Source organism: Mytilus edulis, chromosome 9, assembly GCF_963676685.1.
Source record: "Mytilus edulis chromosome 9, xbMytEdul2.2, whole genome shotgun sequence".
NCBI classification, from domain to species: Eukaryota; Metazoa; Mollusca; class Bivalvia; order Mytilida; family Mytilidae; genus Mytilus; species Mytilus edulis.
In genome coordinates, this window is record NC_092352.1 from 40,280,618 (window position 1) to 40,297,598 (window position 16,981).

Here is a 16,981-nt window from a genome sequence, read left to right on the forward strand (position 1 = left end):
CTGCTTAAAATTATCTCTATCTATAATGAACTTGGCCCATTAGTTTCAGTGGAAAATGTTAGTAAAAATTTACAAATTTTATGAAAATTGTTAAAAATTGACTATAAAGAACAATAACTCCTAAGGGGGTCAATGACCATTTCGTTCATGTCGACTTATTTGTAAATCTTACTTTGCTGAACATTATTGTTGTTTACAGTTTATCTCTATCAATAATAATATTCAAGATAATGACCAAAAACAGCAAAATTTCCTTAAAACTAACAATTCAGGGTCAGCAACCCAACAACGGGTTATCCGATTCATCTAAAAATTTCTGAGCAGATAAATGTTGACCTGATAAACAATTGTACCCCATGTCAGATTTGCTCTAAATGCTTTGGGTTTTGAGTTATAAGCCAAAAACTGCATTTTACCCCATGTTCTATTTTTAGCTATGGCGGCCATCTTGGTTGGATGGCCGGGTCACCGGACATATTTTTCAAACTACTAACCCAAAAAATGATTGTGGCCAAGTTTGGATTAATTTGGCCAAGTAGTTTCAGAGAAGATTTTTGTAAAAGATTACTAAGATTTACGAAAAATGGTTAAAAATTGACTATAAAGGGCAATAACTCCTTAAGGGGTCAACTGACAATTTTGGTCATGTTGACTTATTTGTAGATCTTACTTTGGTGAACATTATTGCTGTTTATAGTTTATCTCTATCTATAATTATATTCAAGATAATAACCAAAAAAGAGCAAAATTTCCTTAAAATTACTAATTCAGGGCCAGCAACCCAACAACGGGTTGTCCGATTCATCTGAAAATTTCAGGGCAGACAGATCTTGAACTGATAAACAATTTTATCCCATGTCAGATTTGCTCTAAATGCTTTGGGTTTTGAGTTATAAGCCAAAAACTGCATTTTACCCCTATGTTCTATTTTTAGCCATGGCGGCCATCTTGGTTTGATGGCCGGGTCACTGGACACATTTTTCAAACTACTAACCCAAAAGATGATTGTGGCCAAGTTTGGATTAATTTGGCCAAGTAGTTTCAGAGAAGAAGATTTTTGTAAAATATTACTAAGATTTACGAAAAATGGTTAAAAATTGACTATAAAGGGCAATAACTCCTAAAGGGGTCAACTGACCATTTCAGTCATGTTGACTTATTTGTAAATCTTACTTTGCTGAACATTATTGCTGTTTACTGTTTATCTCTATCTATAATAATATTCAAGATAATAACCAAAAACAGCAAAATTTCCTTAAAATTACTAATTCAGGGGCAGCAACCCAACAACGGGTTGTCCGATTCATCTGAAAATTTCAGGGCAGATAGATCTTCACCTGTTTAACAATTCTACCCCATGTCAGATTTGCTCTAAATGCTTCGGTTTTTGAGTTATAAGCCAAAAACTGCATTTTACCCCTATGTTCTATTTTTAGCCATGGCGGCCATCTTGGATGGTTGGCCGGGTCACCGGACACATTTTTTTAACTAGATACCCCAATGATGATTGTGGTTAAGTTTGGTTTAATTTGGCCCAGTAGTTTCAGAGGAGAAGATTTTTGTAAAAGTTAACGACGACGACGGACGACGGACGACGGACGACGACGGACGCCGGACGCCAAGTGATGAGAAAAGCTCACTTGGCCTTTTAGGCCAGGTGAGCTAAAAAGAAGTTATTGTCTGAAAACAACAAAATCCCTCTATTTTAATGAATAAAACCCCATATACTTTTCGCTATATAGATGATGTTCTTTCACTAAATAATTCAAAATTTGGTGACTATGTGGAACGCATCTATCCAATCGAGCTAGAGATAAAGGATACTACAGATACAGTTAGTCGGCCTCATATCTTGACTTACATCTAGAAATTGACAATGAGGGTCGGTTGAAAACAAAACTTTACGACAAAAGAGATGATTTCAGCTTTCCAATTGTGAACTTTCCATTTCTAAGTACTGTAAATTCAGAAATTATTGCGAGGTTTTTATTATTGCGAATAATGCGACAGAGTTGTAAACGCAATAATTAAAACTCGCATTTTGTGATATCTTAACTGAATTAAGCATGACTTTTCTCAAAATCGTAATAATTAAAATCGCATTTAATTTAAAATGACAAAATCGCAATAATAAATGAACGCAATAATTTCTGAATTTACAGTAGCAACATTCCAGCAGCACCTGCATACGGGGTATATATCTCCCAGTTGATACGATATTCCCGTACTAGCATTTCCTATCATGATTTTCTTGATAGAGGGTTGCTGCTCACAAGGAAGCTATTAAACCAAGAGTTCCAAATGGTGAAGTTGAAATCATCCCTTCGTATCTTTTACGGACGCCATTACGAGTTGGTTGACCGTTATGGAATAACCGTATCACAAATGATATCGGATATGTTCCTTATGTCGTAACTACAATCCCCTTCCCTTTCCTGAATGTGACCTACCGAATTAGACTATTTACCGGATTTGTTATCACATAAGTAACACGACGGGTGCCGCATGTGGAGCAGGATCTGCTTACCCTTCCGGAGCACCTGAGATCACCCCTAGTTTTTTGGTGGGGTTCGTGTTGTTTATTCTTTAGTTTTCTATGTTGTGTCGTGTGTGCTGTTGTTTGTTTGTCTTTTTTCATTTTTAGACATGGCGTTGTCAGTTTGTTTTAGATTATGAGTTTGACTGTCCCTTTGGTATCTTTCGTACCTCTTTTGAAAATGCAAAATCGAAAATTTATAAAAATCGAAAAGGGAGCTCACTTCAATAGACGTAAACAATTTACCAAAGTTTCATGCAAATTGGTTTAAGTGTTTTTGAATTATTGTCGACATGTTGATTTTGGACAGACTGACAATGGTATACCATAGTACAGGCGTATAAAAAGGATAGTTGTAGTAAATGTGTTTTCCTATGCCGATTGGTTAAACAAAATTGTTTCCAACTTTGGTCAACTATTGAGCTAACAGCATGAATATTTAAGTCAAGTATTGTACAAATAAATAATAGTTCATATGGTCTGAAGTTGGCGTCACTATGATTACAGCTGACTCTAAAATGTGAATTATTCAAATATTCAGAGATTTATAGTTATATTTATCATTGTGACAACTGTCAGCATGTTCAGAGGAGACTCTAAGCACTTAAAACTATCAAGTATGTCAGGTGATCTACTTGTGCATGTCAGAAGCAATGTGTAAAACAAAAGCGAAGTTCATAATTTGCTAAGTGAAAGATAATTCGATTTAATAATATAATAAAAGAAGAATGTGTTTGATGATATGAATCCCCCCACTCAAGCTATACAACTTTCAAATTATAAAGGGAAATAACTCTAGAACAGTTAGTGACTTACTTCCCTAATTTGAACTCAGTCTGCAAGTTTTGGTTCTGAGTTTTATAAAATTTGGATGAGCAATTTTAAGTTTGAGTGCTGAAACAAAATTTGGACAGACAGAAGGATGGACATATGGAACACTTAACACCCTCTTTGCCTTAAGTGGCAGGAGCACAAAAATTAAGTGCTCAATGGCTTTATTTGGTGACAACCATTCAAAATTAAAAGAATTTCTTATATAAAAAAAAGAAGATGTGATTGCCAATGAGACGACTCTTCACAAGAGACCAAATGACACAGAAATTACAATTATAAGTCTCCTTAATATTGTACTGCATGTGCACAGTAGAGTGCAGACCTATGTAAAATTTCCCGAGTAAAATGCAGTTATGTAAGATATGGATTAGATGGCTTATTGTATTCTAATGAAAGCAAAAGATGGAATTTAGAAGACCTATGACAAACAAACTGAGACATTTGCGATTAAAAAATATGGCATTATATCAAGTGGCATAACTGAAGAGTTATATAATAGTTGTCTCAATGAAACACTACTGGCTTTAGGTAGTTCTCAACATAGTGTGAAAATCTGCAAAGGCTTTATTGACTCAACCATAGTAAAAGCAAAACAAATGAAACCTTCAATTTGGCTACTAACTACATAGATGTAAGTTACAAAACTCAGGCACTGCAAAAAGTATTTGTATTAGTTCATAACATATACTGTAAATTCAGAAATTATTGCGATGTTTTTATTATTGCGAAAAATGTGACAAGGTTATAATGGCAATAGTAGAAACTCGCATTTTGAGAGACAGTATATGAATTAAACAGGATTTATCTCAATATCGAAAAAATTCAAATCACATTTTAGTCTAAAATGACAAAGTTGCAATAATTTCTGAATTTAAAGTAGTCAGTTGTCCCTTGAATAGTTCAACACTTTTACAATGAATTGCAGTGGCAGGGTTCTGGGGGTTTGAACCCCCCCCCTTTTTTTCTCAATAATCAATGCATTTCAATGGGGACATATAGTTGGAACCCCCTTTTTAAAAATGGCTGGATCCGCCCCTGAATTGATTGAGGGTATGCAGTTACAGAACCCTCTTATTTTTCATTTTCAATACTTAGCAACTAGAAATATTGAACTATGTCAAAGATAAAACTAATACATATTTAATTGTTTTAATAAAATCTTCAAATAAAATGAAATTATCTAACAGTAAACTAGCGAAGCGTGCAACCTCAAATTCAATTATTATTGCAGAATCATTGCGCTTAGTCATATATATCAGGAACTACATAAATATTAAATCCAAAATACATATCCTAATTTCAAGGCTAACAGTATGAGAGATAAAATGGCAAATGTATAATAATAATTTAATGCCCCACCCCCTCCTTTCCATTGTATTATGGTTGTGGCATAAACATCCATTTCAACAAACTAGTCTATATCAACCAGGTCTAACCGTCTTACAAGTTTGTATTTTATGAAAATATAAGGTTAGGGAAAGAAACAATTTCATATAAACAAAATATGATAATCATACGAGTGTCTGTTCGTTTGTTACACAACATTCAGTAAGAACACACATAAAGAGCCCTTCCAATTTACTAATAAGATTTCCGGCCTTCAGAAAAACAGTTTCTATATATCAATATGTTTATACATACGAGGTGAAACCTTCATTATGGTTTTCTCATCATTGTCTCTATCTAATGTACAACTTTCCACCTTTCTTACCAAAAAAGTCAATTAAAACATGTCAAAACACATCAATTAAAGAATAAAAAAATAAATACTTACTGCAGTAGTTCAACTTTCACTTTCAAAAACTTTTCCGATGCTTTAAATTGAAAGAATTGTGGGTGCAGAATGATTATATCCCCAGAGTTTTTCTTCTTCAGGTAGCCGTTTACACCATTACAGCCAAGCTCTGTGTTGATGATGATAAGGCAGGGAAACCTGACACTTTCTTTAACAAATGAACCATATAACACATGCCATTTCTATGTTGTTAGATTTGGGTTAATTAAGGTCACTTGTGAATTAACTACTTAATGATTAATGTAAAATGGGGAAGCTGGAATTTATTATTTAAAGAATTTTGTGAATTTTTCGCTCTTCTTTGGATTTCTTGATTGTTTGGAAACATATACACTCTTTGAAAACAAATATTCTCTACTCTGGGGGTAACCAAACGAATGAATCATAATGTGATATAAACCTTTTCAAACCTACATTTGTATATATGTGTATCTTTTGATCACATATGTTCTAGTTTTTTTTATCACTGAACTGAACTGATACTAGCTGTATATTAAATCTGCTTTTCAACATTATAGGAACATTCCAAAAATTAATCTCTCTCTAATCCTTTTAATAAATTCATCATAGATATATACCACAGTGGCGGATCCAGCCATTTAAAGGGGGGTGGGGGGGGGGGGGGGGGGGTGGGGGGGGGGTCCCAACCCAGGAAAAAGGGGGCAGTTCCAACTATATGTTCCCATTCAAATGCATGATTGGCCAAAAAAAAACCCAGACTTACACAATATTTCCAAGAACAGAGGCAGATTTGGAGGGTAAAATTTGGTTGATTATATATATAGCGAATCATTGAAGCATGACTGAAGCAGGCCCCCTCTTAGACAGTCTGTGGGCCCCGACTTCTGATAATTTCTGGATCATAATAGACATGTTAGGGTCACATTTAGGGTAAACAAATAAATATCCCCCCAAAAAATTGCATGATTTAAAATGGCTAAATGTTGCAAAGTTAAAAGCTTATGGTATCTCACGAGTGGCAACATTCTTAGTGATGTTCTCTTCAAACTTGTGTTTTTTACTTTGAACTAACAAATCTTGCACAATACAGAAATATCATATATACCATAGGTATAGGCAAGATTTTGGGTGCAAGATGAGCTAATAACAGAGGTTCCTTGGTTCAGTCTCATATAAAACAGTATGGAGTTAATTGATAACCTTACTGTCAAATACCAACCAAGTTCATCAAGTATTGTTTTATGCACCAAGACTACTTTCTCTCAAAACAAAATAAAACAATAATATGTATTCTTCAGAACAGTGACAATATGGGCTCATAAAAAGACTTTCAATGACAATATGCAGTGAAATGTGGAAACTGGATCAAAACCCAATTTTGGCAAAGTTTTCCAAATCTTTTTTCTTTCCCTAGAGGTCTTTGAAAAAATCTGCTGGTCCTCATTATTATTTTTTATTGAAAAAATACAAAACATTTGTTGATCTTTTGCAAAATAGACAAACATTTTGTCAGTCCTTTGCAAAATTTTGGTGGTCAAAACCTTTAGACCACCACTTTTTGAGAAATCTAATTTTGGTATATAATTTTAAATATTAAAATAATGATGAAAGTATGTATATAAGCTTCAATCTGATGTAATGAGACAACTTCGTAGTAAGAATTAAAACAAGAGTGCACACACTGAAATGTCTCGCCTTCTTTACTAATCATTGATTTTATGTTGATAGTCCTAAATGTAAAGCTTTATTACAACTGTCACATAAACTTAACATTAACCAAGAAAACCAAACATTGGTCAAAGAACCATGAAAATGATGTCAAGGTCAGATAACATGATGAACCATGCCAGGCAGACATATATAGCTAACATTTTTTCCATACAACAAATATAGTTGACCTATCGCTTATAGTTTAAGAAAAACAGACGAAAACACAAAAACTTAACACTGAGCAATGAACTGTGAGAATGAGGTCATGGTCAAATAAAATCTGCGCGACTGACATATAGATCATAAAATATTTACATACAACAAATATAGTTGGCCTATTGCTTTTAGTATTAGAAAAATAGACCAAACCTCAAAAACTTAACTTTGACCACTGAACCATGAAAATGAGGTCAAGGTCAGATGACACCTACCAGCTAGACATGTACACCTTACAATCATTCCATACACCAAATATGGTAGACCAATTGCATACAGTATAAGCAAAACAGACCAAAACACAAAAACTTAACTATAACCACTGAACCATGAAAATGAGGTCAAGGTCAGATGACACCTGCCAGTTGGACATGTACACCTTACAGTCCTTCCATACACCGAATATACTAGACCTATTGCTTATAGTATCTGAGATATGGACTTGACCACCAAAACTTAACCTTGTTCACTGATCCATGAAATGAGGTCGAGGTTAAGTGAAAACTGTCTGACGGGCATGAGGACCTTGCAAGGTATGCACATACCAAATATAGTTATCCTACTACTTAAAATAAGAGAGAACTTAACATTACAAAAAATTTCAACTTTTTTTTAAGTAGTCACTGAACCATGAAAATGAGGTCAAGGACATTGGACATGTGACTGACGGAAACTTCGTAACATGAGGCCTCCATATACAAAGTATGAAGCATCCAGGTCTTCTACCTTCTAAAATATAAAGCTTTTAAAAAGTGAGCTAACACTGCCGCCGCCGCCGTATCACTATCCCTATGTACAAACTACATATTTAAGGAAAAAAAGTGCGGACTATACATGCCGAAATACGGGTATGATTTTTAACAATTTATTAAAGTCCATAGCCTGTAACTTTAGCAAAAATTAGCAGAGCAGAACAAAACTTTAACTTAATCTGTAACACATCATGGTTAACTCACATACCAAAAATCAGCCCAATATCTGACAGAGTTTAGAAAAAAAGTGTGTATAACTGTGATTTTCAACAATTTATCAAAGTCCTAAGCCCGTAATTTGGCAAAAATTAGCAGAGCGAAACCAACCTTAAACTTGATCTGTAACTAACCATGGTTAACTCACATAACAAAAATCAGCCCAATATCTGAATGTGTTTCAAACAGAACTCCGTATAATGGTTTGATGGGGAATGACGGAATGACGGACATATGGAATTTCAGAATTTCGGACAAGGGTAAAACTATATGGCACAGACAATTTTGTTGGGGGCCATAAAAAGAAAGTATTAACATGCTACCAGCTGGACAGAGAGATGAACGGGTGAGGAGGGCATTTAAAGCTCCAAGCTACATTCATTTTACAGTACAAAGTACTTCTCTATCGAGTTCTTTATACATCACACTACACTGAGTTTTTTTATTGTCAAACAAGAAATGTTCAAAGGATACTTAGAACTTAAATGTAAACACAATTTATAAAGTATGTTACACAACAGAATCTGGCATACTGGATGAGAAATAATGTGTTGATAGTTCAATTTGAAATCTTTTACTACAATAGTGCCAGTGAGAAGTCCCATATGTGCTGTACTTTTTCAGTACTTGACATTATTCCAGAATTGCACTCAAAACATCAAAATTTTTAAATTATAGCGCCATCTATGTTCTACATATTCTGTACCTTGTTGGCACCCATATTGTATGAAAGTTTGAAACTACGAATTAAGCACTGACAAAACAATGAATTTCAACAAACACCTAGGTGGCCTACATAAGTGAATGAAAGACAAATCCTAATAATTTCAAAATGTGCCCTAAGTAACATTAGTCCACTGACAAAGTATTTTTAATGTATTATTGATTAGATAATCTTAATTATAATTGCAAGAATGACATTAATCTTCCTACTATAATTTCTTTTTGTGAAAAGGTCAATATGGTCCTTTTTTTATGAGATCTGTATTACCAAGATGCCTTAATAATGACAAATTGTCCTTTCAAATCAAATAAAAAATCTAGCTTAAATTGACCCAATTCTTTAATTTATCTTCATAAGTGTCTCAAAAGACTATCAAATAAAATGACTTATATGTCCAGATATGGAAATCAAAATCAACCTAACTTTTATTCAATGATACCAACCATTAAAGATAACATACAATTTTAATAAATGCAAAGTGTTGACATTAAGAACAATAGTCAAACTTTTATGACTGTTTCTCTGGTCAAATATAAACTAAATGTGCTAAGTTTCTATCAATATACGTAAATATAAATTACAGTTAAAGGATCTTCATCACAAATTGTGTTGCTTGTCTTCAGTGGGACTTGTTGTGGGTAGTTTCCTGGGCCAATAAAGACTTAAAGTGATATTTGTCTAACAAACATCAGGCCCGTAGCCAGAAATTTTCTAAGGGGGGTATTTGGACTCATAAACTCCACTTTAACCATCACAATTCGAACTTTAACAGTGCTTATTAGTTTTCAAAGGGGGGGGGGGGGGGGGGTCATCCAAACCCCCAACCCCTCTGGCTACAGGTATGAACACCCTTTGTAGGGTATAAAAACTATTTTTTTGAAGTATATCTTTAAGTTTTAGAAGATTGCATACTAAAGGCTGGCACATCAAAATCTTTCTCAACATATAGGTTATTTTAGAACAAAGGAAGTATATAAACATATAACAACTATATTGTTATATTTTCCCCAAAAAATAATGTGCAAACCAGCTGAACAAACTATATTCAACCTCAATACCAAAAACCAATATTTTAATTTATAAAGATGAAGAATAATATAAGAAAATTCTTAACTATAAACTTGAGAAAATAATACATCAGTACAAAAAACATACCATACTTGGTTAGAAAGCTTGTTAGGTAAGGGGCATAACCCAAAGTTTGCTTTTTTACAAAAATGGTAATAATTGCATATGTGTACTGATTGTTCCCTTTTAAGACACTTGATATACAAGTGTATAAAAAAATTGTTAGTGTTGAATAACTTGAAAGTTAGGGTTCTATCCTAGTCTTCCGCAACTAAAGGATATAAATAACAACTCTGGTGGAGGTTTAACAGTACTAATTGATAATTTTTATCATGACAAAAATTTGGTCAATCTTTTAGTGGAAATAAAGCTGCCAGTTACTGAGAAAACACTTTTAAAGGTCAAACTAAAGCATAACAGGGTCTGTCATCTATGCTAACTAAAGGTTAGGATCCAGTTCTCTCCTCTCCTACCTTGATAGAGTTATCCAAAATTTGTGATTACAATGCTGCACCATCTATTGGTATACAAAAGTCATGCCCATTTGGATTCCATCATTCAAAATCAACTGCAGCATTTGCACACTTCAGTATTGAGGCTTTAAAATGATTGTGTCTAGTGTGAAGCAGAAAATGAAAAAACTATTTTTTGGCAATCTACATTTATGCAAGAAACATACCAAGGAACTCAAATTAGTTGATTGAGAACTTTAAAATTGCCGCTAAATATTGTCTTATATTTTGGGGGTGAAAGCTTGTTGTGCAATCAGCATATGGTAATTGTTTATATACATTTACTACAATAACAAATGGTCATCTTCAAGGTGCTTTAAGATGGGATGTAGCAAGTTACAACTGCAACCAATGAGTATCATTACCTCTTTGATCAAAACTTCTATCCTAATCTGCCAAGCGTGGAGAGGAGGGGAACAGACCTTTACTCTTCAGTCTTGGCCTAAGCAGATTTGAGTCTGTAAATAAGTGCATATCCTTGGTTGCAGTCTGTCGAAATTGTTTTTCCTTAAATGTGTTAGCATAAATCAGACAGTTGTTTTTGACTTTTAAATTGTTTCTATATTGTACTCCACATATTATTATAGCTTACTAATGGTTTGGGAGTTGCTCATTGTTGATGGTCACATGGTGACTATAATTATTGACATCCATGCCATTTGGTCTTTCCTGCATTACTGGATAGTAAGTGTCTCAGAATAACAAAAACGGTCCTCTCCAAAAAAAATATCAAAAGGGAATTCAAGGAATGTAAGCACCAAGCAGACAAAAACTACTTATAAGTGATACAATTCTACTACTTAGATATGCATTTTTTCCAAAATGCACAGAAATTGTTATCTAGGTAAAAGATGATGGAGTAATAATTATGGATTTCATGAGGCAATCTTTCAAGTCAATTGTAAACAGTAATTTGGCAGACGTTTGTTGCTAAGGTAGTTAACTGCAGCAGACGAATATCTCCAGGCACAATAAATTTCTGTTTCTATTGGAATGTGTCCTATGTAAAAGAGATTGGGAATGCATTTATTGAGAGTAAATTGATTTATCATTTTGCACAATGCACAAATCACCATGTTCCCTTTGATGGTGAACTATAGAAGGTGAACTGAGGCATGGGTTTAATCAGAAATTTGATGATTTGATGAAAATATGATTAATTCATTACTTATCTTAAACAGAAGAAAGGTGAAAGTTGAGAGAAAGAATCATATACACCTATCACTATAACAGATGATGTGCCAACTTTAGAACTGTGAGAAAGTTTGATAAGTATAAATAACTCAAGGTATTAGATGTGTTTTATAAAGATATTACAATTAATGTATTTGACATTCTAAAAATGATAAAGAAATTATGGCATGTACAACATAATTATTGAGGGTCCATTTTTGGAATTTTTCTATCCCCAAACATTAGCTAATCCTTGAAAATATAATTTTCATGTAATAACTCCTACTCAAAATAAAACTAACATATCTGCCAGGGGTCTGTCGGCAACCCAAACCTGTCTGTCTGTGTCACTCTAAACTAAAAATCAGTATCAAGCAACCTCCAGCAGACCTGAAGCAATAATTTATAAATATTCTTGCCTAGTCAATCATAATTTTCAACAATGTCATGGACCCTTTATAAAAACTGCAGACTTAAAAATTCAAGCATGAAAAGGCTGACCTAATTGTATACACTTGTTTCAAAGATACCTCTCAATATTTAATATGGGCCCCTTTTGAATTTATTCAAATGCATACACATTGTGAGGTGCACATCTGCAAGAAAATATGAAGGCATTGTGTGGAAGTGGGTCCATTTAACAATCACTATACTCATAGCCAGATTTGCACTTCATGTTACATCTTTAAAACCAAATATAAAGTCATGATTCAGCAATTTAATTTAAGATCTTATAATTCAAATGTGTATTTTTCATGTAAAATGGGAGATAACTCAATAGCAAGTTTTATAACATCAGCACTGACAGATCAGTCAGTAATTGGCCCAAAATTTTTATCATTTCTATTTTTTTTTTTAGAAAGTTAATTAGTCATCCTGTTAGTTACCAAAACTTATTTTTTCTTTATATAGAATTTATGCAAAGATGAAATTTGGGAATACATCAATGAGACAGCAACCCAACTACATAAAAAACCTAGACATATTGAGGATATAACAATGTCTTAAATAATTGACATTTGTTAATACAATACGTCAAGTTGAAATTCGTCCAGATCCAGATTCGAAAGGTATAAAACAATCAATGATCCGCCATTCACACCAAATTTCCCCGAAATGACAAAAGACTGAAGATATTCCTGACTTTTGCGACAGGCACATGAACATGTGACATAAGCTTAACATCGATTTTCATTTCTCAATCTTTTTCCCTGTATATTATCAGATTTAACATACAAGCACAAATATTCAAGTCTTTTTCAATGAAAATTTTTAACTACTGGTAATTCAAAGCAGGCTCTCAAGAGCAGGCTTCCCATTGATAATCACATTTTATTAAGAATAATGATTGGTTGCTTTTATATTTGGTGTTTATTGCTTCTTTTAGGGCCATTTGCTATTTTGGGGCAGCCAGATTTTAATGATGGAGGAAGCCAGAGTGTTCTGAGAGAACCATTGGCCTCATGCAGGAAAACTGGCTATCCTGGTCAATAAGATTTGAGGCAAAATCCACTGTGATGTATATGCTAAGTTTGAACTGACAGCTTCAGTGATGACAAGCCTGTGATACATAAAACATCAACCAATAAACACTTTTTTATATATGTTCCAGTGTTACTTACCATTTCTATTTTGTTTCTGTCACTACATCTTTGTAAGCACATATATCTGGAAAAAAGTAACAACAATGCTATCTAAGACTCAATACACATATAAGTGATATTTGCTTTAATTTTCTTGGAATATAACCAACTGTACATGCATAAATTGAAAAGAAAATGTTTTCAAAGATTTAATAATTAAAATTTCAGATTTTCAGACAGCCATTCTCTGCAAGATTATTCAAATGTTCTCTTCTTTCTCATTTTCGGTAATTTCTAACTTTTAACTTATGTATAATCGAATGCTCCTTTTTACCTAGACTACTCTTGTCCAAGAATATAACTGCTTGTAACACAATTGTGACAGGAAGAGGGTTTTATTACTTGAGTTAACTTCAATTATTACAAATTGTAGGAACATCTTTTTAAAGGTTTTAATAACCAAATTCCAATGCTTTACCACAAATTTATTTGTTCAAGGGCAATAACTTAGATAAAATTTTGCTCTTAAAATTGTTTTCATAAAAATCTGACAACATTTGCAGGTTTATGAAATTTTCACATAATTTCTTAGAGGGGCATAACTTTCTTAAAAGTATTTTATCAGTGCTTATTTTCAACTGGTCCTCATCTTAGATATAAATTTCATAAAAATCTGACAAGAAGTTGTAAGCTGAATATGCTAACAATACAATATTTCATATAAACTCCAATTTCACAAAAATAGATGATCAGCACTGATTTTCAGACTTGTGAGAAACATTGCTGATTTAAACCATTGATACAAGTTTCATATGAATTTGACAAGAAATGTAAGTGCAATTTGCAGTAATAATTAGCATTTCCAGACATAACTTCTGTAAAAATAGTATATTAATTGGCACAGATTTTTTTTATCTGTCGAGACATTATTTGCACTTATATACATTATCAAAAATAAAAGAAACTGCCAATAATGCAGAGACAAGAGAACTCACAAGATCAAATGCTCCATGTTGGGGCTTGGGATGTTTTGGTTTTTTTTTACATTTTAATGTTATTTATTACAACAAGAGTATCAAATACCGTCATTCTCATAGGCGGATCCAGGGGGGTCCTGGGGGGCCCAGGCCCCCCTCTTTCATGGGAAAAATTTGGTTGATTATATAGGGAATCATTGAAGCATGACTAGAGCGGACCCCCCTTAGGTCAGTCAGCGGGCCCCCCCTTAGGAAAAGTTCTGGATCCGCCACTGATTCTGTCATTCTCATTCTGTAATAGACTTTCCTCATATATATATTTAGTTAGTATGTATAAATGCTGCTATAGATAACATATGATGCTACAAAATTACTGAAATATCTAAAGTCCTGTTCACAAGGCTCCTTTATTTTGGTCAACAAATTTAACATTGAATAAAATATTATTATATAATACAATTTTACAATTAATTTTTAGTTTTGTAAGTTGAAGAATTAAATTTTATATCAATCAAAATCAGCCTTTTTACAGTAAATATGAACTTGTACTTCCTAAACCCTAGACTTTCCTTATACATTAGTCTCCTCATGTTACAGGAATCAGAATACACTAAGTAAACAGAAAGAGTTATCTTTCTTCTTATATCAACAGAAACTAAATGTTACAAATTTCTCAATCAGCGTCTTATATTTTGTATTACTCATTACCATTATGCCATTAATGAATTGAATTGTTTCTTTTTATCATGTCATGGGCATTTTTTTATCCAAGGCTTTATTCATTGCTGAAGAACGCATAATTGCTTATTAAATCCACCTCATCTGAAACAGGCTGCAATCATACCACATCTTCTTTTTCATATGTGCAAGTTTTCTCATTTGAACAGTTTTACATTTGTCATTTCAGGGTCTTTTATAGCTGACCATGCCGTATGGGTTTTGCTCAATTTTGAAGGTTGTACAGGGATCTTGTTAATTTCTTAAGTCATTTGTTTTTTTCTGTAGAATTTGCAATCATACCACATTTTTTATTTTTATATATTAAAGCAACTCAAGCTTAAATAGTTGCATGTTTAAAAAATTTGTGAATAAAATAAACAGAAGTTATCAAACAAAAGACCTTTCATGTTTCCAATTTATCTTCTTTTTTTTTTAACAGGTGTCCAAAAAAAATACAAAAGGTCAAAATAAGGAAAATAACACATGGGAAGGGTAAAATATGGACACAGGAGACAGAAAAATCGGTCTAATCAAACAAATGCCATCAAGATTAACCAAATTCTTAAAAAATCCCAAAAGACCTTCAAGATATGAAAAAAAATTGATAAAGTTCTTAACCTTCGGACAGGCACATCAATATGTGAAAGGGTTCAACTTATTTTTTTCCTAGATCTTCTACCATCCTTTCAATACTGAACAATTGACAAAAAGGAACATACAAGGGCAAACATTAAAAAATCAGTACAGGTTTAAAAGAGTGTGCAGAAAAAAAGAAAAAAAAACCAAGAATGTGCCCATAGTACACTGATGCCCCACTCAAACTGTTATTTTCTATGTTCAATGGACAGTGAAATTAGGGTAAAAACACCAATTTGGCTCTAAAATTCGAGAGATCGTGTCATAGGGAACATGTGTAGTAAGTTTAAAGTCGATTGGACTTCAACTTCATCAAAAACTACCTTTACCAAAAACTTAAACCTGAAGTGGGACAGATGAAGGAACTAACAAACAAATGGATGAATGGACAAACAGACAAACAGAACAACCAATGCCCCTCTACTATTGTAGGTTGGGCATTAAAACAATATCATGTGAAATATAAATAAACAATAATATTTCATAACTATAACAACATTAGCATTGAGTATGTTTCTTCTTAATAGTACTAATAATGATTCTTTCTTTTTTAAGGTAATTAATGGGAAAATATATTTATGGAATTTATGCCCTACAAATTAGTGTATCAATAAATCTTAAAATATTTACAAATTTAAAGCTACCTGTTTACCTTTCAGGTAATACTTGTTCTAAGAAAGCAACTCTTTTAATGCACAACAACCTTTGCCTCTTCATATTTATAATTGAAGAGTTAACCAATATCATTTTTTTAAACTTTGAAAATAAAAAGATCTAACAATTAAATTTTATTCTGAAACAGTTTTATTAATTTTATTTTATTGAATTATACATTTTGGTCTAACAGTATTTTTTTCCACTAGATATATTTACTACAAGATCAAAGCATACCTTGATTATTTCAATTTGTAAGTTCAATAAGTAAAAAGTAAGTCAATAAAATACTCACTACAGTATTTGGTGGTAGTATAAGTTCCGAAATAAAAAAAGTACTCCTATAGTCTACACAAATGTTCTATGTAATACATGTACTGGCTATAATGCACACATGACATAAAAAGCATGCCGAGAATGTGCCAACATGTATGTTTATTGGTATCAATTTCCACCTAGAGAATGTTCTATAATTAACTAATTGTTATGACATAATCTCGCATGGGAGAGCCTGCTGTGTACTGTCAGTTGATGTAATATAACATGTTCCGTTTAATATTCCATTTCTATTCCCCTCCGATATGTTTGGTCTCCTTTTTCCCATTGAATTATTTTGTGTAACAACTTGTTACACTTGTTTTTGGATCCTTTATGAAAATGTATATTAAATTCTGGATGTATTTCAAATTTTACAATCTCAAGTGACTATTAATATTTGCACCAACTAAACTTTACATTTGGAAAGAAATTTTATTTGTTATCAATTTGTTAGTTAAAGATTATTAAAACATGAATTCAACTCTGAATACGTCAACTGTATGAATCAAAATTGTAATATCTTTTTAAAGATCCAATTCTCATATATAAATATCAACAAAACTTACAAATTCAAATAAAATCAATTGTTTTCTTTC

At 32.8% G+C, this 16,981-nt stretch overlaps 1 protein-coding gene across 21 annotated transcripts in view; it reads right to left on the reverse strand.

Moving 5' to 3' along the window:
* The window catches only part of LOC139488311 (calponin homology domain-containing protein DDB_G0272472-like), a 110,276-nt gene that overhangs the window by 78,365 nt on the left and 14,930 nt on the right, over positions 1 to 16,981 (reverse strand). For 5 of the 21 annotated variants that reach the window (XM_071273836.1, XM_071273838.1, XM_071273842.1 and 2 more), the window contains exons 1-2: positions 16,363 to 16,488; positions 13,120 to 13,165 (exon numbers count right to left, since the gene is read on the reverse strand). The gene's annotated coding sequence lies outside the window, so the exon portion shown is untranslated. Of the gene's footprint in view, positions 1 to 5,144; positions 5,318 to 13,119; positions 13,166 to 16,362; positions 16,505 to 16,981 lie in introns of those variants that run through there. The other 16 variants (XR_011655984.1, XM_071273824.1, XM_071273827.1 and 13 more) reach the window with 5 other exon arrangements.